We start from the raw sequence: 27163 nt of genomic DNA on the forward strand, positions 1-27163 counted from the left end.
GACACAGAGGTGACCAGGAGAAGTCGGGTACTCAGCAATGCCAGCTTCTCAGGGAGGCATGGGAATGTGTGCCAACCCGATCTAGATTCTATGGGGAGGGAGACCCTAGAGACAATGTAGACTCAGCCCTGCCCCTTACCTGCTGGGCTTTTCCAAGCCTGTGTGGCCATGGTGTGTCCACAGCCTCCAGGCCCATTCCCCAAGCTCAGACTGTGCCTTCTTGCATCCAGGGCAGCGTGTGACGTACCCATCACCACAGCTGTGCCCAAAGGCAGTGTTGTCCTAACTGTCCAAGGAACTGAGAGAACCTCAAAGATTCCCACTGGATACCAACCCACACCACAGCGCTATTAACACTAAGCTTTAGCCGGTTCACTCAGGCTCCTGGACAGCACTCTAAGAAGTGTGGTTGTCGGTTCATTAATAATACATCAGTTGGCCCTTGTTCTCAAAGACAGAAGTGCTCCATCTGGGAGGCCCAGCTGAAGTACCACAGCCAAATTTGATGAAAACTATAAATCTACAAATCCAAGAAGATCAACAAATACCAAGTAAGACAAATACAAAGAAAACCACACCAAGAAACATCATAATCAATTTTATGAAACCAGAGTGAAAGAAAAAAATCCTAAATGCAGCCAGAAATGAATGAGACATACAGAGGAACAATATAAAAATGACAGTAGTATCCTTCTTGGAAACAACGCAAGCCAGAAGTCAATGGAATAACATCTTTAAGATAGTGAAAGAAAGAAACTGTTAATCTGACATTCTGTACCCTGAAAAAAATCTTCCAAAAATGAAGGCAAAGTGAAGAGTTTTTAGGACACCAGCAGACTGGTACTGTAACAAATGTTAAAGGAAGTTCTTCAAGCAGAAAGAAAATGACATCAGATAGAAAGCTGGGTCTACAAAAAGGAGTGAAGAGTATTGGAAATGGCAAATAGGTAGATAAATGTAAACAAAGCTTTTTTTTTTAAACAAAAGCCCACTATGAGAATGAGTATTTGCAAAGATATTTGTGGCACTCTAGTGGTTCATAAGTGTTATTAAAAACATAAAAATTTGATTAAATATATTTAAATTATAGATGTCATATATACTCATTTCATCCAGGTACAAATAGAAACTTAATAATATTAAACCCTTCCAACCTGCTCAACAGAGGAAATAATCTTTGAATATTAAATATATAAAAATACACAAACATATATGGAGTATAAATTGATATTTTACATGAAATGTTTCACATTATTCTGCCATATGAATTTTTTTGAATTAAAGTTTATTGGGGTGACAGTTGTTAGTAAAGTTACATAGATTTCAGGTGTACAATTCTGTATTACATCATCTATAAATCCCATTGTGTGTTGACCACCCAGAGTCAGTTCTCCTTCCATCACCATATATTTAATCCCCTCTAGCCTCATCTACCGCCATATGAATTTAAAAACACTTATTAAAAGAATTTTTTTTCTCAACTTTGAATTTCCTTAAAATACAAATTGACTATTTAAAAACAAAATATCAACAACATACTGTGGGGTTTATTATATATTGAAAAATATAATCTATGACAACCACAGCACAAAGGATGGGAGAGGCAAAATCGAAGAATATTATTGTAGGATACTTCATAAGTGAAGTGGTATAACATTTGAAGGCAGACTGTACCAACAAGTTGAAGATGCATATTCTAGATCCTGGAGAAACTCATAAAAATTAGAACACAGAGATCTAATTTATTAGATATTTGTGGAATAAAAAGAAAACACAATCCTAAAGAATGAAGGAAAAAAGAAACAAAGAACAGATAAGACAAATAGAGAACAAATAGAAATATGGTAGACTTAAACCCAATGATACTGATAATTATATTAAATGTAAACATCTACAATAAAAGGTAGAGATTGTGACAGTGGATTAAAAAGCAAAGCCCAACTCTATGTTGCCTATAAGAAACCCATTTTAAATATACAAAAGTCAGTTGTATATCTATATACTAGCAGAGAACAATTGGTGGTTTAAATTAAAAAATACTGTACTACAAATGAATCATATAATCAAATTAAAAGAATGGGGGATTATTGAAAAATTAAAAGAATGGGAGAGTCAATCTGAAAGAGCTCTCAATGTCCAAAGCTGGAACAGTTTGAGCAACAGAATAAATAATGATAACATTGGATTATAACCCAAAGAATAAGGTATCATCTGTTAATTCACACTGATATAAATTAATAATGAAATAAATTGGACAAAGAGAACAACACCTCCTTCATGAAGAATTCCAATTAATAAATGTCAAAGGAATGAGGGAAATAGAATAATCATCATTAGAATTCCATACAAATAATGGAGGCAAGACACACTACTGGGTTTTAAAATTAGAGGGCTAGAGTTTAAGAAGAAACAGAACATTTGCATAGTCTCAAAGTATCTTCCTGCCTCAAAGTTACTAATGAGGAAAAGAAAAACAGTAATTCTACAGTGGAGGAATCTGACAGACACCATCTTTACCAAGTGGTTAAAGTTCACATTACCAGTAATAAGACATGGTAACACCGTGAACTCCCTGATACGATGCATATCACCCAGTGGTATTCTTCTCAATAATGTAGAACCTCAAATAATCATGAGAAAACATTTGAGGAAGCCAAACTGAGGACATTCTACAAATCACCTGATTATTACTCTTCAAAAATGTCAAGTCATGCAAGACAGAAATATTGAAAAATTGTCACAGATTGTAGAAAACTAAGGAGACATGCCAATTTAATATAACATGTGACCCTGGATTGGATCCTGGTGGTGGAAAAGAACACTAGTGGCAAAACTGGTAAAATCCAAATAATAGTCTGTGATGTCATTAATAGCATTGTAACAATGTTAATTTCTTAGTTTTCATAATTGTGCCATGATTTAGGTTAGGTACGAGGTGTGATCAAAATATATGGTGAATGTTTAAATTAAAAAAAAAGTATTACAGTAAAAGACACATTGCCATTAATCCCCCTCAAAATACTCCCCTTCACTTCAAACACAGTTATCTCATCATTCTTGCCACTTTCTGAAGCAGTTTTGGAAGTCTTCTTTCCTGAGTGTCTTCATCATCATGACAACGCTCCGTGTCACACATCGCTTCTGGCATGGCAATTCCTGTCAAATAAAAACATTACGGTGTGTCCTCATCCACCTTATTCACTGGATCTGGCACCGTGCGACTTCTGGATCTTCCCCAAAGTCAAAATGACCATGAAACGTAAGCGTTTGAATGGATTCAGGACATGGAGGCAGCCACCATAGCGCAACTAAAGACACTCAGGAAAGAGGACTTCCAGAACTGCTTCAGAAAGTGACAAGAACAATGGGATAAACATGTTCAAAGCAAGGGGGAGTATTTTGAGGGGGTAATGCATCTTACTATAATAAAATTTTTTTAATTTAAACATTCACCGTATTTTGTGATCACACCTCATATTAACATTAAGGGAAGCTGAGTGAATGGTATGTGGTAACTCTCTATACTCTTTTAGCAACTCCTGATATTCTAAAATTATCTCAAAATAAAAAGCTTAAAAATAATACCATTTATGATAGCATATAATATATTAAATGCCTAGGGACAGATTTCACAGGATATACGTAAGACCTGTACACTGAAAACTAGAAAACATTGTTGAAAGAGATTAAAGACAGTTAAAGAAGTAAAGAGATATACCATGTTCATGGATTCAAAGACTCAATATTATTAGATGGCAATTCTGCCCTCAGTGATCTATAGATTCAACATAATCCCCAGTATAGTTACACCTGCCTGTTTATAGAAATTGACAATGTGATTCTAATATTTAAGTGGAAATGTAAAGTACCTAGAATAGCCAAAGCAATTTTGAAAAAGAACAAAGTGGGAAGATTTATACTACTGAATTTTAAGATCTATTATAAAGCCATGGTATGGTATTGGTATAAGGATAGATCTCTAGATCAGCGAACAGAATAGAGAACCCAGAAATAGATCCATTTACATATGACCAATTGATTTTTTAAAAGGGGTCTAGAAAATTCACTGGGGGAAAGTAAAGCCTTTAAAACAAATGTTGGTGGAACAACTGGATATCTATATATAATAATATAAACCCCTACCCATGCCTCACGTCTTACACAATCATTAACTTGAAATGGATCACAGACCTAAACATAAAAGCCAAAATGATAAAAACACTAGAAAATATAAAGGAAATATTTGTCTCCTTGGGGTAGGCAAAGGTTTCTTAATAAGACCCAAAACAACCACAAAATATAAAAGTAAAACATGGTAAAAATGGAGGCCATCAAAATGAACATTTGTATTTCAAAGGACCTATTAAGAAAATGAACAAACCGCAGCGTGAGAAAATATATTTGCGATGCACACATCTGATAAAGGACTTTATCAGAATATATAAAAACATTCTTACAACTTAATGATAACGGGACAAACACTGCAATTAAAACAGTGGACAAAAGCTTTGAACAGTTACTTCACAGAAGATACCCAAATGATCAATCCCTTAGCTGTTCCCTCTGCCTGAGATGCTCTCCCTGCACATATCTGTCTTACTAAGTCCCTCCGTTACTTTAGTCTGTTCAACTTTTACTTTCTCAGTGAGGCTTCTTCCCCTGGTACTTCATTAACTTCTACCCTCAGCCCCAAGCTCTCCCCACCACACACGTCCTCCAAATCGCCCCATTCTGTGTTTTCCTTTTTCCATTCACTTCCTACCACACTGTAGACTTTACTTACTTGTTATGGTGTTTGTTGATCTATCTTCCCTGTAAGAATGAGCAGGAATTCTGTCTTTTTTATTCACCAAATTATCCCAAGTGACTACAACAGTGCCTGGCACCTAGTAGGTATTCAAAAAATATTTCTTTTATAATGAGTGAATGAATAAGTGGCTGCTTTCATGCTTTTATCTTTGGAATGCTGCAGTTTTACTCTAATATGCCAAGGAATGAATTCATTTTTATTTATCTTGCTGCAGACTCACCATGCTTCTTGAATTTAAAGATTACCATCTATTATTAATTCTGGGAAATGATCAGCTATTATATTTTCATGTAGCCCACCTGTCAACCCTGTCCTTTCTATCATCTTCTTCTAGAACATCAATCTTTCATTTCGTTAATTTTGTTTTCAGGTACATCTAATCTGCTGTTTTACCAAATATTGAGGTTTTAATACCATTAATAAGATTTTCACAGCTAGTTCTGCTTGGTTCTTTTTCAATTTTATTTGGCCTTTTTTGATAGTACTTCGCTAATTGTCCATAGTTCCTAAAACATTTAAAAAAGTTTTTTGACGTTCCCTAGCCAGTAATTCCATTGATTTGATGAACTTGGGCGTCCAACTTGGGACTGTGATGGCCTGTCTTGTGGGTCTATGTTTGTGGGACTCCTGTGAGGCAAGGTTGGGGGATTTGAATTTGCTTTTAGCAGTTGAACTTTACTGGAAATGCCTTTAAGTTAATTTTACAGTGAAGGGGTTTCCTGGACCACAAGGGTAGTAAAAATTCAACCCCCAAACTCTTGTGAAGTAAGGCCTGTGGATATGAAGTCTCAAAGGAGACTGGTTATCTGCACCTAGATCGCAGGTAGAGATGGGCACGTTTGCTTGTTACCTCCTTTGCCCAGCTACATTAGTCAGGATAGCCCAATATCTGCTTCCGTAACAAACAATTCCTTGCACTGGCTAAACCCAACAAAGGCTTATTTCCTGTTCTTGCAGCTCTTGCAAAGTTTGCAGGGGATCTGAGCAACTCTCCAGGCAACAGTCCCCCATGGGCAACTCAATGATCCGCGTTTCAATCTCAACACAGCTCTGCCATCTTGATTTGTGGCTTCCACAGGTGCCTAGGGGTGGGGTGGAGACAGCACCAGAGAGTCTGGTGTGGGCTGTTAATTTCTTTAGTCTACAAGTGATTTGTGTCTCTTCTTCTCAGTACCCATTGGCTAAACCAGTCCAGGGCCAGCCTAATTGGGAAGAGGCAGGGACTATGTCCATCTGTGCTTGGAGGAAATGGAGCATTGAATCTGAGTGGCCCTGGAAGTCTCCACTGTTCCAGTAGGTGGATTTCCCCCAGTCACCCATTCCCTGGAATGGGAGCCCCGTGAGGTCCTGGCTTTGGGCAAGGATATCAACATCTTACTGTGCATGTGCCTCAGACTCTCTCTCCTGTCGCTGTTGACCACTGAATCCCTCACTCGGAGGGCACTGGGACTGCCGGATGCCCTGAGTTTGCTTCAGCTCTCCCTCATTTTGACCCCCGGGTTATATTTTTCCTTTCTGCCAGCTCAGTTGCACATTGCAAACGATGTTTATTGCATTTTATGTAGCATCCCCAGGCATTTCATTTTAGGAGGTAAGTATTATTATTAGGCACACTTTGTAGTTGAGGAAACAAGGCAGACAGCTTCAGGGCCCTGCCCAAGGACACACTTTGGGACATCCTGGAGCCTTGTTTCTCAGCCAGGCCCGTCTGACTCCACAGGCAGTGCTCCTTCTGCTGGACTTGGGAGAGGGAGGTACTGCGTCCGGCTTCCCAGAGGAGGTCACCTTTGACCTGGTCTGGAAGGATACGAGGTTGGGGTGTGAGGGCCCAGCCTATGAAAAGGCCTGAGGGTGTGAAAAGGTAGAGACACATGTTTGCTGCTCAATAAATATTTGCTGAATAAATAATAAATAAACAGCCCACTAGAGGCATGAGAGGATGAATAATGCTGTTGGTAAAGCATGAGTCAGTTTCTTGCAATGGCTTGTGTTTGACCCACAGTTTTTCTACCTGCTCTTGCCTAATTTCCCAAGCTAAACAAACTGGGAAGAACTTGTGGGAATGCCAGCGAATGAGTCCCTCTTCCAGTCTTAGCAATTGCAGTTACCTCAAATTACAAGCCTGTCTGCTTTCATTAGTGAAATAAGACTCAGGGAGGAGCAAAGGTGGAAGGTCAGCCTGACTTGGAGACGCCGGGTCTTTGTCGTCTCCGGCCCCAGTGGAAGGCCTGGCTCTTCCAGGCCTGTGGAGTTAGCTCCCGCAGGCCCTCCGCCCTCATGGCTGGGCTGCCCAGAGGAAGAGAAAGCAAACAGAGGGAAATTCCGACTTAGGCCTGGACTTCAGTCAAGTCCCTTTCCTTCATAAACACCCTCCCTTGCATTTATTACAACGAGGGAACTTGAGCCTGTGCCCTGGAGGGAAGATTAGATCCAGAAAGGCCCACTGAGGCGAATATCAACTGGCAGCTTGCCAGAGGGCACCCTAGGAGATGGCGGGGGGCCTCAGAGCACTTAGGACAACGTTTATGGACCCTTAAGAACTTTGAGTTTCAGTTCATGGGGAAGCTGATTAGATTGAACCTTGCAGAATAAAATCAAGAGATCTTATTTGCTGAATAAAGTTGAGGCTCTCTTGTGAACATTCTAGAAGATGGACATGTTGTCATCTGCTCGGATGTTAGGGTGCCCCATAAAAGCACCTCTTCTTCACCCATCTCCTCTCAGGGCCTGGCTGGAATTCGTGCTCTCACACTCACTGGCTTAGGCAGTCTTCATTGAAGCCTGCAAAGCAGGTAGCTCATCCCCGGTTTTCAGATGAGGATGGAAGAGGTACTGGTGAAGGAAATTGCCCAGGTCACTGAGCCGGTAAGTGTGGCCTGAGGACCCTGATTCTCCATTTGGTGGCTGGCACAGCAGAAGAATATCTGTCTCAATACAATTCTTTTAGGATCCACGAACATCTATTCAATTTTGCCTGAGGCAGAAAAAAAATGTTGAAGTATATGAAGGTTTATAAAAATTTTTGTAGGTAGATATTATTATGGTAGGAGGGGCCCATGACAGTCACAAGGTACATAGTGCTGAGGGATTCTAGTGAGCCTGTCCCCTTCCAAGCCCAGGTCCTTGGGGGGTCAAGGAAAGGCCTGTGGATGACACTTGCTACTACAGGGCTGTTGGTGATGCCAATATACCTGGTATCAAACACAATTCTATTAAAAGGGTACCCCATTTTCTCAGCCCCTCCCACTATATAACCTATTGCTGTTCCTGCCCTGAAGGTGAAGGTGGGGGTCTAAGGAGGGTTTCTATAAATGGGGATTACTGAGCAGTAGTGAGATTCTGCCATCTCGTGTGCACGTTCAGTCACATTGATGTTTTTGTTTTTGTTCTTGTAAACTCAGACTTTTAGAATAATTTCAGATTTATGGAGAAGTTGCAAGGGTAGTCCAGAGGGTTCCACACCCTTCACCCAGTTTCCCTTTGCTAACATCGTGCAATAATAGGTGACATTTGCCAACAATGAGTAACTGACATTGGTCCATCATTATTCGCTTGACCCCAGACTTTATTTGGATTTCACCAGTTTTCCCACTAATGTCCTCTGTCTGTTGCAGAATCCATGCCAGGACACTGCACTGGGTTTCTTGTCTCATCTGCCCAGTCCGGTCTGCCCTGTGTCACACCATTTCTGATACCTGCTCTGGGCCAGGGCTAGGACCCAAGAGGTGAGTGAGGGTTGCCCTGACCTTGGGCAGCTCCTGGTCCAGGGCTGGGGCGGGCATGGGCAGGCGTTGGCATTGAGCTGAGAAGCTGGCGGGATGGAGCAATGTGGGCATGAGAAGCCGGACACAAGTGGCTCTGCCTGGGGAGCTCAGCAAGGCAGGCATGGGGGCTTCGGAATTGATTGGAAGAAGGGAGGTTCTGATTGAAAAGCTTGCTTGAATAATAACATCGAGCACTGTGTTTTGATGGGATAATTGTTTTATATTTATAAAGATTCTTAATTATCTCCAGCAAATGCAGTTAGCTCACTTGGTAATTAAATTAAGGAAAATGTCTTTTCAAGTATTGTAAGCTGTTGCTATAATAAAGAAGAAAGGATAACTTTAAAGTACTTCCCTGTGTGACCTAGACCGAAAGCTGAGTAATTCTATTAAGGCCCAGTCAGTTCTAATATAACAGGCATTCTGCAGAGGCCGAATTAAAATAGTGAGTTGATGGAAATTTCCTTTCTTTGGGAAGCCCTTGCCGACCCCCATTTAGAGCTGATCCTTCCCTTGTGGGCCCTGGACATACTTTTATTTTTGTACTTATGACTATATTGTGCTTATCTCTGGGTCTGTCTTGCGTCCCTTTGACCCCCCCCCCACACACACACACACCAATGTGTGTGTCTTGAGAGCCTGGCCTGTGTCGTGCCCAGGGAGGTATGACAGAGAAGTAGCAGGTACTGCTTCTTGAACTGAGTGGACACCCCTTCCTCCGCAGCCATGAACTCCCTTCCTGAAGCGCCCTGTCCATGTTTGCTGTCTGGATGGACCCATCTGTCAGCACACGCCAGCAGCTGTGGAGGAGTAATGTCTACGTCCCTGGAATGTGGGCAAGGGTGGCCTTGGGGGGACCTGTGGCATCCAGGAGACTTGCACCTTGATGGCCTGAATCTCTGGGCTTGTCAGGCAGCTCAGCATGGCAGTGGTTGGTGGGCAGCTGAGAGGAACCCGGACAGGCCCTGAACTTGGAAGAAAAATCAGTGTTGTCCCAGAGTTTGTTGGATCATAAACGTGTCTCAAGTTGCATGAGCACTTCCTGTCTCCTGCACGGCTCAGGTGAGCTCTGCTGATTAGGGAAGGGCTTCCCCACTCCCAGGCCACCTGTCAGCAGAAGGAGCCCTGGCATCTGATGGGGCTTCTTGTGATGGTAAAACCCACTCAAATGACCCACAGCAGGCGAGTGGAATGGGCTGACTCCCTCATTCTTTCAGGCATGTGTAAACTCAACAAATAGTCCCATGCTTGCTGTGCCCAGATGCTGGGCCGGGCTCAGCCGATGTGGTAGGAGCCAGCCTGCTAGGCCACTAAATGCACGTCCAGTGTGGAGAGCGACGTTGATCGGGCAGATGAAACCAAACCCGGATAAGGACAGGCTGATAAGTGTTATCCACTATGGCAATAAATAGAGGACGTGATGGAGGGGCTGGCAGGCGGGGGGTGGGGGACGGGGGCTGCTGCAGACACACGGGTGCTGCCCGCCCTCTGGGCGCTTGACACTCTACTCCTTACGTGGTCCCTCTCACAGCTGATGGCCTCTCCCCCACCACTCTCGGCTTTTCTCCTGTCTCCTTCCTCTCCCTGTCACCTTCCCACGCCAGCTCCAACGTGCCCCTGTACTTCTGGCATGCACAGGGCCATCGTGGTGGCTTGCTGCCAGCTGTCCATCCTTTTCTTTTTCTTAGCTCAGGTGCTCAAACCGAGACCCCCAGTGTCCAGCCGTTGTATCATCTGCCCCTGGTGCATTCAGCTGAGGCAGGTGCAGAGTGGATGGTATGGGACATGGGTGGGCACGATGGGCACAGCTGTGGGTGTCCCATGCTGCGGAGCGGCACGAGGCCTGGGATCGAGTCCTGCTCCATCCCTTGTCCCTGAGTGAGCTTTGACACCACTGCCTCAGCTTTGTCCCTGGAACCAGTGGTGCTGCAATGAGGGCCGGTACGTCCAGCACCTGGAAGGCTGCTGGGCGGGCACGTGTGCTCATGCCCACACAGGGAAGCCTTTATCCTCAGTGGACTTCTGCACTCTCCGCTCTGACCACCGGGCCGGCTGAAGTGTCCCAGCACACCCGCCCCCCCCAAGGCAGGGCACGTGCAGGGGTTTTGTGACTTTTATAACGATGGACACATGGAAGGGCTGCTGCTCACAGTGACGGTTTCAAAGGGCAGATCAGTGGGTTATCCATTTTTATAGACTTCCACATCCTTTAGGAATCTTGGGATTACAAAACAGCCACCGAGAAATCATGCACCCCCACTAACATGGAGACTTTTATGTATTTACAATTCAGCTTAAATTTTTACCAAGAGAGGTTTTCAAAATGTAACATGTGTTAGTCACCGTGTGAGTTGCGAAACCAAGGAAATATCTCCAGTGTTGGCCTTGACGATGTAATCTGGCAAGGTTTAGGGAGGAATAAAAATAACACTGCTCAACGTTGCTGTCTCAAAGGGGAGCAGGGACCTGGAGCCCTCCCGAGCCTAGTTAGCTGGTTTGCATATGTAGGGTGGGCCACTGGGTTGGCCTGTCTTCACGCCCTCCATGTGGCCAGCCAAGGTGAGCTCATCTGGGGGCAGCCGGCAGAGAGAGAGGCTGGGGAGTCAGGGGCTTGGTTTGAGTTCTAGGTCTGCCACTCATTGGCATTTTTCAGACCCCACTGGGCGTGGAGAGGTGATGGGAGGTGCCCAGGGTGGCACCACAGGGATGCGAAAGTCCCACTCCTCTCCTCCCCTCTCCACCCCCCCTCCCCCCCAGAAATCCCAGGCAGCCTCAAGGGTTGCTCTGTGGCCAAGCCATGTTTGGGACGATGGAGGGAGGTGGTGACCGGACCTCCCCACACAGCTGCACAGCTAGCTTGGTTTTCTAAACACAATAGCACTGCACCTCCCCACTGAGCTGCAAGTCCGCAGGTGGCTTGATGAACATGTGGTTTCTGGATGTGACATGAAAGTTAGCCTTTGCGCACTCTGTCTGGGATCCCTGGGTTTGTTTTTCTTGCTCTTCCAGTCCTGAAATATTCCCAATCGTGTTTATGTTGTGGCAGCAGACATGGAAGCTCAGTGCTGCTGTGCTGGGGTCTGCTGGGCCCTGCCTCCTCCATCCTTTCGAAAAGCACCAGCAGGTGCCTGCCTGGCCGGATCCCAGCCAGCCAGGACAGATCCCCTGCAGAGCCTCCGGGACACCTTCCCCAGCTGCCCCCTGCAGGTGTCTGCTGACCATGCCACTTGCATCACAGTTCCACCTGGAGTGCCTCTGTCTACTGGTGACGTGGGCTTCCAGGGGGTGCCTGTGAATGATTTCTGACCCTCGCTCCAGCTGGGGAGTAGGGACTGAGATGATTCCCATTCTGCAGATGACAAAACTGAGGCTTGGGAGTGACTTGCTTGTACAAAATGATCACCATTTCTATTCTGAATATTCCTCTTCTGCCACCCCTTCCTCTTAGGGCGCTGCCTGCCCTCTTGGCTGCACTTGGCCCTCAGTTTGTTATCTCAGTACGGAAACTGCAAGCCCACTGACAATGTCCTCTGGGGCCCACAGTGCATCCCCCTAGTTCCATCGGAGCCTCCTTTTGAACTTGGACTATATGCCACCTAACGGTCCTCTCCTGTTTTTTTAATTGTCTGTGTCTGGCTTGCCTATTGAGACTGTGAGTTCCAGGGGATCAGGAGCCATGGTCTGGCTGCCTTGTGCCCGGCCAGGGGTGGCCACGCAACTGACTCTGCACCACCCTTGTTGAAGGGTGACTTGGTATTGTTCCCTGAGGCTGGGTTCCACATGTCTGGCCACAGGAGGCTACAGCCCTCTGCCCCAGGTCCTTGGCTGGCCAGCATTTCAAATGATATTGTTTCATATTAAATTGTTTCAAATTCCATGGACCCTGGTTTCACAATCAAATAATTCGATCTTGTTTACAAATGGAATTTTTACTTTTTGACAGTTTCTAGCTTTGCTGGGCTGGATGGTCAGCGAGAGCGTGTCCTCTCATGCCCTCCTATCCATCTCTGCTGCCTTCCTTGGGACAGTGTGGCGTCTGGGAACCATCTTGGGGGGCGGCAAGCACCCAGCCAGGGGCTTTCGCAACCTTCCCTCCCCCCGTCCAGCGCCCGTCATGAGAAAATGCACAAATAGCAGAATTGAGAGGGACGCTTGCTACCTGTCGTTCCAGCACTCGCTTTTGCAGATTAGGACATGGAGATGCAAGGTCCCAGTTCCTGTGGCTGCCCAGGACCCAGCGCCAGGTCCTCGGACGCCCTCCTCCAGGGACTTTTCCACACTCCTCTCTTCCTCCGTCCCAGAATTATAAGTCCCTGCCATGTGCCACCCACTGCTTTGCGCAACGCAGGCACAGATGTGGAAGGACATGACCTTTGATCTCTCAAAGCTCATAATCTGAGTGTTGAGATGCAAGGATGGACAAGCAGACAACAAGTGGCCACACAGTTCATTGGTGGCTCAGTGGGCCAGAGGAGGGAGCGAGAGGCCACGGAGCGCCAGGCGGGGCAGGATTGGCAGGTCGGGCAGAGGGAGCAGGATTTGCAAAGCTGCAGACGTGGGCCGAGCTTGGCGGTTGTTGTCCACCGCGTTTTTGGCAGCTGGTTGGTCCCTGCATGCGAATATTTTAAACAAGGTCTAAACTTCAGTCTCCCCCAGTGAGTCCCCTTGTCACTTTTGAGGCTGCCTCCTTATCCAGTGACATCCCTGTCACTGGAACAAGTTTGCAGCCTCTCTTCTGGAACTTTCTCTAAGCCAGTAATGGTAATGGGGCAGATGGGCGTCATTGTTCTGTGGTCACTGGGATGGGTGACCTGGGTTGGCCCCTGCAGCATCCCCACTGGGCTTGGCTCAGAAAGGCACCTGGCTGTTTCCACAAGTCACCGGCTCTCCAAGGTCAGGGCGGACCTGCTGAGGAGGTCACATCATGGGCCATCCCCTCAGGCTGTCCCAGAGGGCTCCACGGTGGGCATCCTAGCCAGCCCTAGCCTGCAGAGGGTTGCCTCAGGAAAGGCCTAAAGTTGGTTGATAATGACCCAGTCAGCTGCCGCAGCCCAAAGGCAAGAACTTCATTCTATAAAACATCCTGGAAATGAGTACAGGGCGGGGCCTGATCGGCCCTTGGACCTGGCAGCAGCCTGCAGCTCTGGCCCATCCCCCCAAGGGCCCCGAGCCCTCCCTGAGCCCTGGAGCCCAGGCCCCAGCTCATGTCTCTGCCACATCACTATGGCCTCTGTGGCCTGCACTGACTCATGAGGCTGTCTCTGTGTGGACACCTAGGCTCAGACTGGAAACCACCCAGGCCGTGGTGACACCAGGACTGCCAGGCATGGGTGGAAACGGGGAGTTCCTCTTCCTCAGTGGAAGTGCAAATCCAGCCAAACTGAAAATGCGTACACAGTTTGGGCCAGAATGGATGTTTTTAGGAACGTAACTTCCTGGTGTTGGTCACAGTTAAAGAACTAGACGCGTGGGTCTCAAGTCTCCTAAGAAAGAGTGAGGTGCAGAGTGTGTCTGCTGCTTGTGTTGGGAAGGACGGATCTCTCAACTGGGCAAGGTGACAAAAGCAAGATGCCAAAGAGAGTATGATCCATTTTTGAGTTAAAGAAAGATAGAGAAATAGATGGTGGTATATCGTCTGGAAGACTCCCCGAAAGGCTAGTGATAGCTATACCAGCCGTGAACTCAGGAGCTCTGGTTACCCAGCACTGAGCTCTCTCCCAGGTTCGCGTATGCCGTTAGCTCACAGAGTCCTTAGGAGGCCGTGGGTATTACCATTCCACTCACTTGGCAGATGGAGAAACTGAGGGCCTGGAGAAGGTGAAAAGAACTGTGCAGGTCACAGGTAGTGAGTGGAGGTGCAGGACGTGGGCCTGTGCCCCTGGCCATTCTGCTGCTGGAGAGAATACTTTGGGCTCCGGGGGGCAGGGAGGGGCTGGACACTTTCAGTTTTCATTTTTACCTTCCTGTGTCCTCTGCATTCTCTCCCCAGGAACATCTATTATTTTATTTTAGAGACTGTTGACAGGGGTTATCTGGATAAGGGTAATAAGGCTTTAGTTCCTTTATTGTGTTTTTCTGCATTAAAAGGAAAAACATAGTCATGACATTTAAAAACCTCACCCCCCAAGAGAGAATATTGGGTCCCTAGGAAGGGAACTGAAGAGAAGATCAGGACTTCAGAAATGACCCCAGTCCTGGTGGAGCCTCTTGGGGCTTGTCATGGAAGTCAGCTCTGTTTTCCATGATTTCCAGAAAGTGGGAGGTAGAAGACCCCTGAATAACTTCTAGTCCAGTTCCTCATTTTATGGGTGGTCAAATTAAGGCCAAGAAGGACCACCCTATTCCAGGTGTCACTTGGGGTCCAACACCTCCCCTCCTCTTCCCTCTAGGGCACACCCTGTGCTCTGAGTTGAAAGCTGGAAAAGGCACCAGTGATTTCTTCGCCACAGTTGTTTGACAACCGAGATCAAAAACACTCACAGAACCATCCTGAGTCCAGGACAGAGCCCCAAGACCACCTGGGACAGAAATGCCTCCCGCAGAACTGGCCCCCAAACGACGGCCTCACTTGTCTCGTCTCGGCTCCAAATCCAGTGTGCACTTGAGCTCATGGTGGCTGTTCTGTAACTAGCAAGACTGGTGAGAGGGTGACGTTGCCATTGGTGACCACAGGTATCCTGGCAGCCTGGTGCAGAAAGGCTACTTCAAGCTCTAACAAGGGCCAGGTTTCCACGGGGACAGCGGAGCCTCATGTGGCAGGTGTCTTGCTGTGCCCCTGACTAGCTCTGTGGCTTTCTCAGAGCCCCCAGTTTTCCCATCTGTAAAACAATGGGAGTGGCCTAGATGACCTCAGGCCTTTAAGATGGTGGCAGATGCCGGCACTTAGCCTTGCTCCTGCTTCAGGTCATGGGAGCCAGAAACCCAAGTTTGTGGACCCACTTCCAGGTGGACAGGTCCTCTGTGCCTGGCCCCAGAGAGAACACTTGGCATGGACCTCAGGGGCTGCTTATCAGCAGTGTGATGGTCTTCCAAGGCCAGGAGAGCCAGACTAAGCCTGGCTCTGCCATTTGCTAACTGTGCTACCTCCAGTCATGTGACTGTACTTCTCTGGGCCCCAAATACTTGGTTTGCAGCCCCTGGAGAAAAGCAGCACCCACACCCATCAGTGTGCTGTCGTAGGGTTGGTGCCCAGCATTGGCAAACAGCCAGTCGTCCATAGAAGCTGGTGTCTGAGGGAGTGCCTTGTTCCATCAGGTCAGAAGGACTCAGTTGGGGCTCGAGCTGGACCACACAGACCCTTGAGCCCTGAAATCTGCAGTGGGAACTGAGGTGGAGTGGTCCGAAGAGGGGCCTGGAGCTAAACTGGCAGAGGGAGGAAGCTGATCACGGGAGAGGCATCCTCGGCAGGACCAGGGTGTGGCAGGGAGGCACCAAAGTGTGTGGGCACTTTGTCACGCCCTCATGTCATGCACGGTCTCATTTGATCCTCACCGTGACCCCAGAAGGTGGGCGTTGTCATCCCCACTCTAAGAGGAAGAAGCTTAGTAGGGGAGGTGACTTCCTGGGTGTCATGGTGCCAGGAAGTGGTGGCCAGAATCCCAGTGGGATGGTCTGATTCCAGGGCTGGAATGGGGCCAAGCAGAAGTAGTGGGGGTGGGCGGTGTGGGGGTGGTTGTGGGTGCCCCAGCCTGAGCCCTGAGCTCCTCACCCCACACACCCTCAGCTCTGAAAACACTGGTCGGTAAACTGTGACCCACTAGGGTCATGGGATCATTTCAGCTGGTGGCAGCCATCACCAGGAAGAAAAGAAATAGGAGGGGGAGCGTCAGAGTTCATGATGCCCAGTGAGGCAAGTATTCTTTTGTGAAGACATTGTTCCCATCCCATACGTGTAAACAGTCCACTACTTGTATTTTACATGCAGCCGTGATGCTGGTACCATGTATTGCTTACCCTGGTCCCAGTGAGCAGGCTTTGAAAGCCACTGCTTTCAGCTTTTCTCTCTTCTGCAAGGCCTCCGGGCCTTTGTTCTCGGAACAAGAACGCCAGTGCTGGGCACAGGACAGGAGCCAGGACGTGCTGGAAGATTTCCGCGAGTGCCCCTACCCGCATGACAAGGCAGCTGGCTCAGCAAGGTGGTGGTGCCACTGTGTGGGGTCCAAGAACTTGGGGTGTGGATGTTTGACTGAAGCATGGGGGCAGCCTGAATGGGGAGTCCCAAGGCCCTGGCCCTGGGCCTGAGAAGAATGCTGTCCTCCTTCTCTCCTTGTGTGGGCCAGGGTGCCCCCTCATCCTCAAGCAATGCCCCAAAGCTGCTCCACCAGACTAGCCTGCTCTTAGGGGTGCCGAACCCTATGTGGTCACAGGGAACAAGCAGAGTGACAGCCTGTCTTACCCCTGGCCATTGTTGGCAACAGAGGTCAGTGTCCTGGGGAGCAAAAGGATGTCAGGGAGATGGGAGAGCAGGGGCCCAGAAATGCCAGGCCAGGCTGGGTGGCCTGCTCGGAAAGGAGTCTGAGCTCCCTCCTGCCCACAGTGGGCACCTGAAGGAAGGCTTTCGGGTGATCAGATTCGTGTTTCAATCAGGTAACTCACTCTGGTCGGAGTGTGAGGCTGGAGCCACATATGTGTTAGGCTTTCTCCGAATGGTTCTGTTCCAACCACAGAAAGCCCAGGCTTACGCTGGGAGACCCTATGGTGGGGCGCAAACCCCAGCACATACATTTCAGATGTGGCCTCCTTAGCTTTGCATGGCTTTCTTCTCCCTCTCCCCTCCTTTGGCATTTACTGTCACTTCTTTTGTTTATTATTGCCACCTAGACTTAAAGTCTCCAAGGCTGGAGGCCAGCTGCTAGTTTTCTAAATATGGTTGAACATTCTGGATGTTCAGAACTGTTTTGTTTCTTGGAGGGTGTTGGGGGTGCTGATCTCGGTGGAAAGATCTCAGACACAACTCGGGGCCTCTCTGAGGCAGCTAGGTGTTCGTTCTTTTCCTAGGAATGGGCCTCTGGTTTGGGCAGCTCTAGGTGCCCAGAAACCTTCAGTTGTAATAAAGAAGCACAAAGCAAACCAGCATTCCAACGCCAGCCACATTCTCCTTCTGCATCCTGTCCCCACCCCCTCCCCGGCTTTCCCATTTGCCATGCTGGCTGGCCCAGGGGCTGCAAAAGGGACCTTTATTTCCCCAGAAAAATAGAACAAAACAAAAACAAAAACAAAAATCCTGAACACACTCGCACACACATAAATGCGACTGCGTCTGTAACCAGGACGGAGGCTGGCCGCTCTGCCGCCTGGCCGTTGTAGGACACAAACAGAGATGTGCCATGGTCGGCTTGCTCTTCAGACTGTGGACTCTGGATGTGACAAGGACTCCTCCGATCCCAAGTTTTGGTCCACATTTCAGTCACTTCTGTGTGTGTGTGTGTGAATACGGCCAAGGGACCGCAACAATGCTGCTGGGTGGGTGATGGAGAGTTTTTAAAGGAGAGGAAACAAAATGGAGGAGGGTCCTCCAGGTGGGACCAAAACGTGACATGGTGTAGCAGGCTGGGAGTGGGTCCTGTCTGCTTGCCCCGGCACCTGTACTCCCACTGCACAACCAACCTGCCTGGCTTCATTCATTACATCACCACACATGCCATAATTGTACAGGATGGGGTTAGAACTCTGTCTGCGTGCATATAAATAAACATTGCAGCCTGGCATTCAATAACCACTTCCTGTCGAGCAGCATTTCCCCTAATATAGTGGAACTAATTGCACCTCAACTCTCCTCCAGGGTTTCCAAATGTCAACAAAAACGTATTTCCCCCTTTCCTGTCCAGTTTAAAGGTTATTCCTAAAAAGCAGCAGTCAATGTAATTTTGATTTTTTGAGACTGAGAAAATTATTTACCAGGAACACACAAATTATTTGTTTTACTCTGTACTACTCGCTTATTGACACAAGATCACTGGAAAAGCCACCTCAGAACAAATGGAGGATTAGGTTAAAACTGATTTTTTTTTTTTTTTACACAACCATTGGGGTTACTGATGTTAGGGAAATTGTAGATAAAACAAATTCAAGGTCATTCAGTTTGTTACATTTTAGTTAAATATTACTGTTTTATACAAAACAGAAACAGATACTCCTTAGGTTAAAAAAATTGGCGACTTTTTCCTGTGCAACTTTTATCTCAAGTGGAAGGCGATTCTAATTTTATCTCGGTTCAATAAGCAGATTACAAAAAACCATGAGGCCATAGCTCTTTACTTTTCCCTACAATTCTCTGAGCTGCTGAAGGAAAGAGAATCACCTTGAATCTAGCATTTTCTGAGCACACTAAAACAGCCAGATCCCTTAGACCCATCTAGAAAGAAATCAATTACATCTATGTGTTAGTTTAATGTGAAATTATTTTATTTTCATTGTATTGTCTTTCAGGCTATTGGGGAGGAAGAGAAAAAAAGAGTACAGCAGGAGAAAGACAGGCTTTGGTTCCTCACCGCCCATTTTCTCTCCAGGTTTTTCTTGGCTTTTGGCGTTTGCTCTTAAATTTTTTAGAAATCATTTTTTGCTTGAAAAATATACAAAATGTGTATTTCAAATATAAAAAAATTGTACTTTGAACATGACCAAATTTTAGATCCACAATACATTTTGACAAAAATATTATTAAAAAATACCGTCTGCTTTCACTCCACTTAAATTGTCATTCTTTTCATTCCATATCTTCTGATCTGTTCAGTCTGACATTTGTTAGATGTGAACAAGTTCTGCGGAGTATTTTAGAAAGTATTTGAAAAAAGTGAAGAAGCGATATGTAAAATTTCCACGGAAGCACGCTTGCTTGGGTAGCATTAGTTTTTAAAACAGTGCTGTGCTTGGAATGGCCAGTATCGCTCCTGGCACCGCGGGGACCCTCCGGCCGGTCAGTCCTCCGAGGGCAGTTCGGTGGCAGGGAGCCGCCTGAGGCTCGGATCCGGCCGCAGCTCCTGGGCCCAGGCGGCCTGCGGTGTGCTAGCGTTTTCCTTTTCTGCAGCGCGGAGAGGCCGTGGAAAGACCCCGCCGGGCCGCGCGTCCCACCTGCTCCACCTTCCCCGCGCATCCCACGCCGCTGCCGCGTGAGCGCACGGCCCGCGCCACCCGACAGACATCTTGGGCTCACTGCTGCGCCTGGCTTCCATTTGGCATTCATGGGCCTCCCCCATTCTAACTGGTTCCAGGTTTGCAACTTCGAGGCGCGGGGACTCAGCTGGGCCGCGCTCTTGGCCCCAAAGAGACGCCGGAGCAATTATCCCCGCAAACGCACGTCCCGGCTACGGGGCAGACAGGGCTCGGACCTCCGACCTCCTTGCTCCAGGCACTGGCGCGGCCTTCCCCGCGCGGGCCCAGCAGAGCTGTTAGGGGGCCGCACAGATTCCGATAGGTCGGGCAGGCTTGGGGAGAGGTCCTCAAGGCCTCTGCGCGCAGGGCACGAGCCCCAGGGCGCCATCGGAAGCGGGCGCGGTGGGCAGTGCAGTGCAGACACTCACTCCCAGACCCCAAGCCCCTACAAGCAGCCCTTCTGGAAGGGCGAGACCACCCACGCAGCCGCCAACGTGGGAACTGGCCGTCCCGGAGGCCTGGGGGCCCTGCGGGTCGGAGGGTTCTGCCTGGTGTCTGCACTCCACCCTGGCACTACCATCCTGAGTCACTGTCCTCCGTGGAGAGCCCCCAACCTGACCTACTCCGACCCCGTCATAGGGTCATACCCCCAACACCCTGCTCCCCCGGAATGCCTCTAGGCTGGGCCCCGCAGGCGCCGGGCACCAGAGAGGGAGGGCCCCCAGGGCCGAGGGCACTGTTCCAAAGTCCAGAAAATGGAAACTGTGCGAAAAGAATCCCCAAATCCGGCCGGGCCCAAAGCCCACCGGCTTACATAAAGCCCCAGGAGCCCTCCCGCCCGCCCTCGGCCTCCCCGCCTCGGGGTGAACGGTCGGCAGGCGCCAGGCCAGGCCGTCCTGGGGTTGGCACCGCCACCGACCCCTGTCCACGGTCCTGGTGTGACCCGGGGAGGGGGCAGGGGTCTCGGCCTCTTCCCACCATCTGCCCCAGAAACATTTAACTGGCCTGTAATAATCACATTAGCAGTCGGCCCCAATTAGGGCCGAGGGAGGGGGAGGCCGGAGGAAACCGCCCCCGTGTCACCCGAGGATAAAGATCCTTTCATGCCCTGGGCCTGGCCATGGGCAACGCGGCGGGCCGCCATCCCCGGCCTTTGATGGCCGGCGCCTGGGCCTTGCCGATGCCGCCATCCCTGTGCCCCCTCCACCCCCCAATGTGCTATCGCCCTCGGGTGACCAGGTGGCACTTAGGGCAGCGTGCGAGGCCCCCACGCTTGGAGTAGGCCAGGCCCCATCCCGCCCGCAGGTCCGCTGGTCCGCGCGTGCGCACGGGGCGCACTCGAGGGTGCGCTGGGGGCTAGCAAAGGGTCTGGGGGACGCGCCGCCTGACCCGCCGACGCCGAGAGCCTGGCCAGGACCTTGGTAAGGCCACTGTCCACCGAGTGGATGGAAGGGAGGGTAACCCCCGCCACGGGCGGCCTGAGCAGGTTACCTGTGCTCTCCTCGGCTGCCGAAAGGGTCAGACAGCCTGAGTCGGGCCCTGTCCTCTGGGGCCGGAGTGAGGCCAACCGGCCCCAGGCTCGGGCCCAGGCCCAGGACGGGCGCCGCAGTGATGGGGCTCCCAGGGGTCCTAGCTGGGGCGTCGGGCCCTACGCGCATGGGGAACACGGGCCCGGGGGTATCCGGGGCAGCCCAGCGCGGCGGAAAGCCGGCCCGGGCGCCTGTCAAGCGAGGAGAGGTCACCTATGCGCCGGTTCCCGCCGGGCTTACCTGGCTCGGGCGCCGGGACCGCGCTCCCCTCGCCTCGCGTTCCCCTCGCCCCGCGCGGGGCGCCCCAGGGTCGGAGCAGGGCGCGCTCTAGACCGGCTCGGGTCGTGCGAGGACAGGGGCTGCCCGCGTCGCCGGAATGCTGAGGCCGCCGCTGGCCTTGGCTCCCGGGGGCCGCCGGGGACCCCCGCCCCAGGGCTGCAGCTGCAGCCGGAGCCGCGTGACCCGGGCCCCGACCTCCCGCGCTCGGCCGTTTGTCCGCACACAAAGGAGAACACTCATATTTTTCTTTCCCCGGCGGCACAGTCTTCACACCCGCCCATCTCCCTCCCCAGTGACCCCCCACCTCACACACGCTTCGCTGAGAACCGCTTTCTCTCTGCACACCCACTTTGTCTCGCCTTTCTTTAATTCCATAGTTGTATTCGAGGATGTCAGTATAGCTTAGAAAGTTTCATAGAAAGTCAGAAAGCAATTAGAGAGGCCCTTTTATTGGAGTTTCGTTGGTGCCATGGAATCTTTTAAAGGAGAGTCTGAGCACCGAACACAATCCCATTAAGCCGCCAAAACTCCCACAGTCCTCAATAGGGGTGCTCAATACTTCGACAGACTTTCGCTGGCTCATTGGGAACCGCGGGGTTGCAATCCTGGTTCCGCAGCTGACTCACAACAGCGTGGCCTTGAACCCCTCATTCCTTCCTTTCTCATCGGAATTTCCATTGGTAAAATGGCCCAAGGGCCGGAGTGAACATTAATTAATGTCTGCAGAGCCTTGCAGGTCTCTCTTTAACAAATGCTATGAAAACTTCAAGCACTGCAGTACGGTAACACTACATCCTGACTGTTTACTTGAATTTTTAAAAACTTCCAGCCAGTTTCTAGAAATGTGAGCTGGATGTAAATAAACATTTCCCTCTGTCCGCTTTAAAATCGATCCGCAAACATTTGGGAAATGGGTCAAAGAAATTGTGCTTTGCTGAGAGAAAGACCACGTATGACCAAAGTTTCAGCTTAATTGAATTTTAGTGCCAAATTATAACGCACTGAATAACTGGACTTGAGCGAAGGGGGGGGGGGAGAAAAAAGGCGGTGGAGACAGGACAGGCGGTTCTAATGGAAGCAGCCATCCTAGGCTGGCGGTGGCCGTGGCCGGTGTGGCCAGAACTGGGGCCACCACCAGCAGCCTAATTCCAGAAGGGTGAGGTTATTAGGCTGTGGCCTTCACGTGGGAAAGAGGGATTGCCCTCTGATTTGTGGTTTTGGGTTAATTTTCTTGTGTATTATTTAATGTAACAGGCAACTCTTCTTCAGAGCATAGCTTTTCCTTTGTTGTTTTTAGAGAATAACTTCTGTTCTTGCCAATAAAAGTTAATGTCTTCTTCCCTTAGAAATTGGTATGGAAAGAAAGCAGGTGTTTTAAAAGAATAAAGTATTTTAAAAAGTTGGTACTTGGTTGTCAAAGCAAAGTGCCAGGTTTAGAACAGTCAGGGTTTTGCTCCTAATCACAGATGCTCATTTTGTTAAATAGAAGTTTGTCTCTGGCAGTTTCTGGATTCATTTTATAATAGGAAAGGACAATTGGTGATAGGCTCCTAAATAAGGAGTAATAAGTTAGATGGTGGTGAAAGGAGCATCAGTGATGGGGGGGAAACGGGCTGTTTACTAAGTCCATAAGGGGATAATTGAAAACAAGCCTGCAGAAACGAAATACTTACTTGTCGAATAGTTTGTATTAGTCGTCAATTATTTAGAAATTTTTCTTAAATTTGCCCCCTTTGCTCTTATTTCATTGCCCCTCCTGGCCCTGCTGTCGCCAGCGTCAGCTCCTTGGCCTCTGACCTCTTGTTCTGCATGCACACTGCACCCTCAGCCATTCTCTGTCCTTTCTTGTCCCTTTGCTTGGATGTGCCAGGGTCCATCGTGGCCTGGTGGGAGAGGACAGCAGGCACCAAGACCCCAGATCCAACCTCAGTCCTGCCTGCAAAACCCTCTGCCTCGGCGCGTTGGTTTCCTCACTGACTCCTTACAAGCTTTTCTCTCTCCTGCCTCTAGACGTCCCTCACCAAACACCTTGCACCTTCTTCTCCACCTGTCCAGAGGTCACCTCTCAGCCCCAGCTTCCATCTAGCTCATCATCACTCAGACCCACATGGACCTGGCTCACTTGGGACTCGGGGAAACCGTCTCCACCGCTTAGCAGTCGCTAGGGCCGGGTGCCACCATCTGTATTTCATTGCCCTGTGCTCTTTCTCATAGTGTAGTGTGACTTCGGGAAAGTTTCTGGTTGAGGAGAAAACGATGGAAGCTCCTTGAGAGCAGGTATCACTTTACACACATCTGGGGCTCTGTCAGCACCAGGCACCGAGAAAGTAGGCCATCCATCAGTCACTTGCATGTTGATGTATAAATCAGAATCACATTTCACTGGGCAGGAAGGAGAGAAACAGGCACAAACGCGCCTGCTCACCAAAGGAGTAGAAGCCCGCGTGCTTCTCTGTTGAACTCATAGGACCTGTCACTGGGCTTTTTCAAATACCACAAAATGATTTAAATTAAATGGAATCTTAAATTCTTTAAAAAATGAGTATGACTCAGTGAGTCTGCAATAGAAAGTGGAGGAAAAAGAAACCAAAGCAAATCCAGAATCCAGACAGTTCAGGCTGCTTCTAACGTTCTTGATCTGCCCGCAAAGGAGCAGGTTCCTGAGAAGAGCACGACATTCTAAACATGCTGTCATGTCCTGACTAGGGCTGTTGCAAATAATGCTGCTGGCAGGTGGCCTGCACACGATGCAGCACGGGACCCTCACCCTGGAGGTGGCCCTGTACCACCGCAGGTCCTGGGTGGCTTTGAAAAAGTGCCATTCTGGCGCTGAAGACACAAACCTTCTGGGGTTTGGGAGAGTGGGGCTCCTGCTGGGTCCTTCTGAGAAACTGGCCACAGGGCTCGCTTTGAAGAGGATGGCAGATTCCACTCTGGTCCAGAGCGTGTGATTAAAGTAGCAAGATAAAAATGAAGGGAACAGTGCCACTTTAAAAACTTTTCGGGGAACAAAGAAATTGGCAATCGCTGGCGGTCCAGGAAGAAATGAAAATGAAAATGCGCAGGAATTTGAGAGAGGAACATTTAGCATTTGGATCCCAGTGAAAGTGTGTTAACAATCCATCTCTGAACAAGGTAGCATTTCTTAGCACTTAATCACATTAGCCAGATCAGAAGTGTTAGCGTTGAGAGATTACCGTGGTTCTGAAGGGGCTGTCCTGAGAGTCTTCATCTGCAGCTGGGAGACTGAACTTCCCCCTGGAGCATCTGCTCCTAGGCTTACCTGGCAAGGAACAGTAGGACAATCAGGAGGGAAAGCAGGCGTGCCGAACGCAAGCTGGATAGAGCACCGCTGGCTTTCCACGCACGTCCGGCATTATTTTCCAGCTGTTTTGAGAACTTGAAAATTCTTCTTTCTCCCTGAGGAAAAATTTTAACAAGTGGATGGGTGTTTTGCGCCTTTCCTCTCCTGAAATCGTGGACTTTCTTCTCATTGCGTCTCTAACCCAGCGACTTAGACTGGATGCAACCCTGATTGTGTTCACATTATTTTTGGAGACTATTTTGATGTTCGGATTTTGTTCCAGTTCAATAGTTTAATACCATGTAGCCTCAGGTTCAGTTTCAATTGGTTCACCCAGTGTCCTTCTGGGGAGCAAAAAGTGGGAAACAAAGCAAAACAAAAATACCCACATCAGATTTATGGTTCAACACAAACGTCATATTTGGGTTTGGGCCAACCATCAGTGAACAGGTGCTGTGTTTGGTTGTGTGTTAAACGCAATTTGGGGTCAAGGCCAGGTTTTCAGTTTTAATCCTCAATGTCACCCTTCTTATTCTCGATAGTTTAGGTGTTTCTTTATCCTAATTAGATGCCAGATCCCTTCTGACGTCAGACGTTGAGGACACCGGACCATAAAACCTTTGGGACTGGATGCTTTTCAGAATTTAGAATTTTTGTTTTCAGATTTTAGAAAGGGAATCCAGTGTAGAGAATGCATGTTTCGGAATTCTGTAGCCTGGGGGCATGGCTTTATCAAAAGCAGGAATATTTTCACAGTGAACATACGAATATTAACTTTAAGGGGGATGAATGGAGACTATAAATAGCCTCACTTTGGGGAAGTGTGCTAAGTTTATAAACAACTTTTGGTTTTCAGAGATTTTTGGAGTTTTAGACTTGTATGTAAGGGATTGTGGACTTGGATTATAGGACTTCTTCTTTTTTCCTTTAAAAAAAGAAAAAAAGGCCCTGGTTCCGGGAGCCTTCAAGATCTTTTCCCATTGGTCAGTTTTAATTGTAGGACAGGTATTTTAAGTGTTACTTGTTTAAAGAATGATTCTGTATTTTCAGATAATTCACAGAAAGTTATGGACTAAAGACCACGCTTTAGCAGGTTAAAAGCGCACTCTAGTAACATTTCTGAGGCTAATTTACACATGTCCTACTCTAGGTAAGGAGGCATCCTGCTGGCTGGACCCGGTGCCAAGGACAGCAGTTGACCGCTGATGTCCAGGTCTCACCCCTCCCCCACCAGGAAAGTCTCCCATGCTTGAAAAACCTGCAAGTGCCTTCATGTGCCTCTGACCTTTCGAAACAGAATAGACTGCACATGACTAATGGACCTAAGATACTAGAGGTCCTGAAAATGATGAAAGTTAGCCACTTGCACGTGGGGTTCCTGCAGAGATAGAGGGTTGGGTTACATAACATCTACCATCCCGTCCAATTTTGACTCAGTGAGTCTGTGTGACCTCTATTAAGTTCTAATAAACAGCAGCTGTTTCAAGAAACAGAAACATTTTGCGCAGAAACAGTGAGCATGCCGACTTAAACGGCAATGTGATGTATGGTTTTTCTTTTATTAGTTTCAGGTGTACAAAACAATGTAATAGTTAGGGATTTATCATCTATATCCCTCACAAAGTGATAACCCCCCTCCCCCCATCTACTACCCCTCTGTATATTTTAATTAGTACTTTTTTTTATTTTATAAGAGAGGTCACGAGTTGTTTGTGAATTTGATGGAGATTTTTTTATAAGGCCCATATGAGCAAATGAAATGCACATGGCTGTGTGTGCTCTCACACAGCCGAATTCTTCGTGAGATTTCAGATTGTACAGGACACATGTATTTGACCTATAGGAATGCACTCTGAGATGGAAGTGGAACGCATGGGGAACGAGGGTCACGCTGCCAAGATTCAGCTTTGCATTTGACCTTGAGGAATCCATCTAGTGCTCAAAGTATTTATTGTTTCAGTAATGCACATTTTTTAGGGGGTCTTGAAAGTGAGTTGGGGTTCAGTAAGTGCATGCCAGAAGGACTGGTTTCACGGCGATGGCAGCTGACACTAACAACGGGGGAAGAGGGCTTGAAGGCTGCTGTCCCTGTGTTTGCAAGGGCTGGGCTGGGAGGGGGTGGGAGAGGAAGCAGCAGGCAGCTCCTAGGAGAAAGCACTTTTTCAATTGAGGAGAAACAATTTTTCCAATGTTCTCTATATAGGGATGTTTGAAGGTTTTGATTCATAGAACTTTTTGGCTTATGCTCAGGATCTCTGTATCAGTATTATTTTTAGTTCACGTATTCAGTTGAATTTATTGTGTGTCTAACAGGTCCAGAGCCCTGGTCTAGGCACTGGGAGCAACGTACGGGCTGACAGATGCGGTTCCTGCCCACATGGGGCTT

At 48.4% G+C, this 27163-nt stretch overlaps 1 long non-coding RNA gene across 6 annotated transcripts in view; it reads left to right on the forward strand.

Moving 5' to 3' along the window:
* LOC109455627 (uncharacterized) overlaps positions 1-27163 on the forward strand; it is a 212263-nt gene that overhangs the window by 12453 nt on the left and 172647 nt on the right. For 3 of the 6 annotated variants that reach the window (XR_012494510.1, XR_012494509.1, XR_012494513.1), the window contains exons 2-3: positions 7535-7675; positions 8425-8535. This is a non-coding gene — a long non-coding RNA (uncharacterized LOC109455627). Of the gene's footprint in view, positions 1-7534; positions 7676-8424; positions 8536-20555; positions 21087-27163 lie in introns of those variants that run through there. The other 3 variants (XR_012494512.1, XR_012494511.1, XR_002138688.2) reach the window with 3 other exon arrangements.

Source organism: Rhinolophus sinicus, linkage group LG03 (genome assembly GCF_036562045.2).
Source record: "Rhinolophus sinicus isolate RSC01 linkage group LG03, ASM3656204v1, whole genome shotgun sequence".
NCBI classification, from domain to species: domain Eukaryota; kingdom Metazoa; phylum Chordata; class Mammalia; order Chiroptera; family Rhinolophidae; genus Rhinolophus; species Rhinolophus sinicus.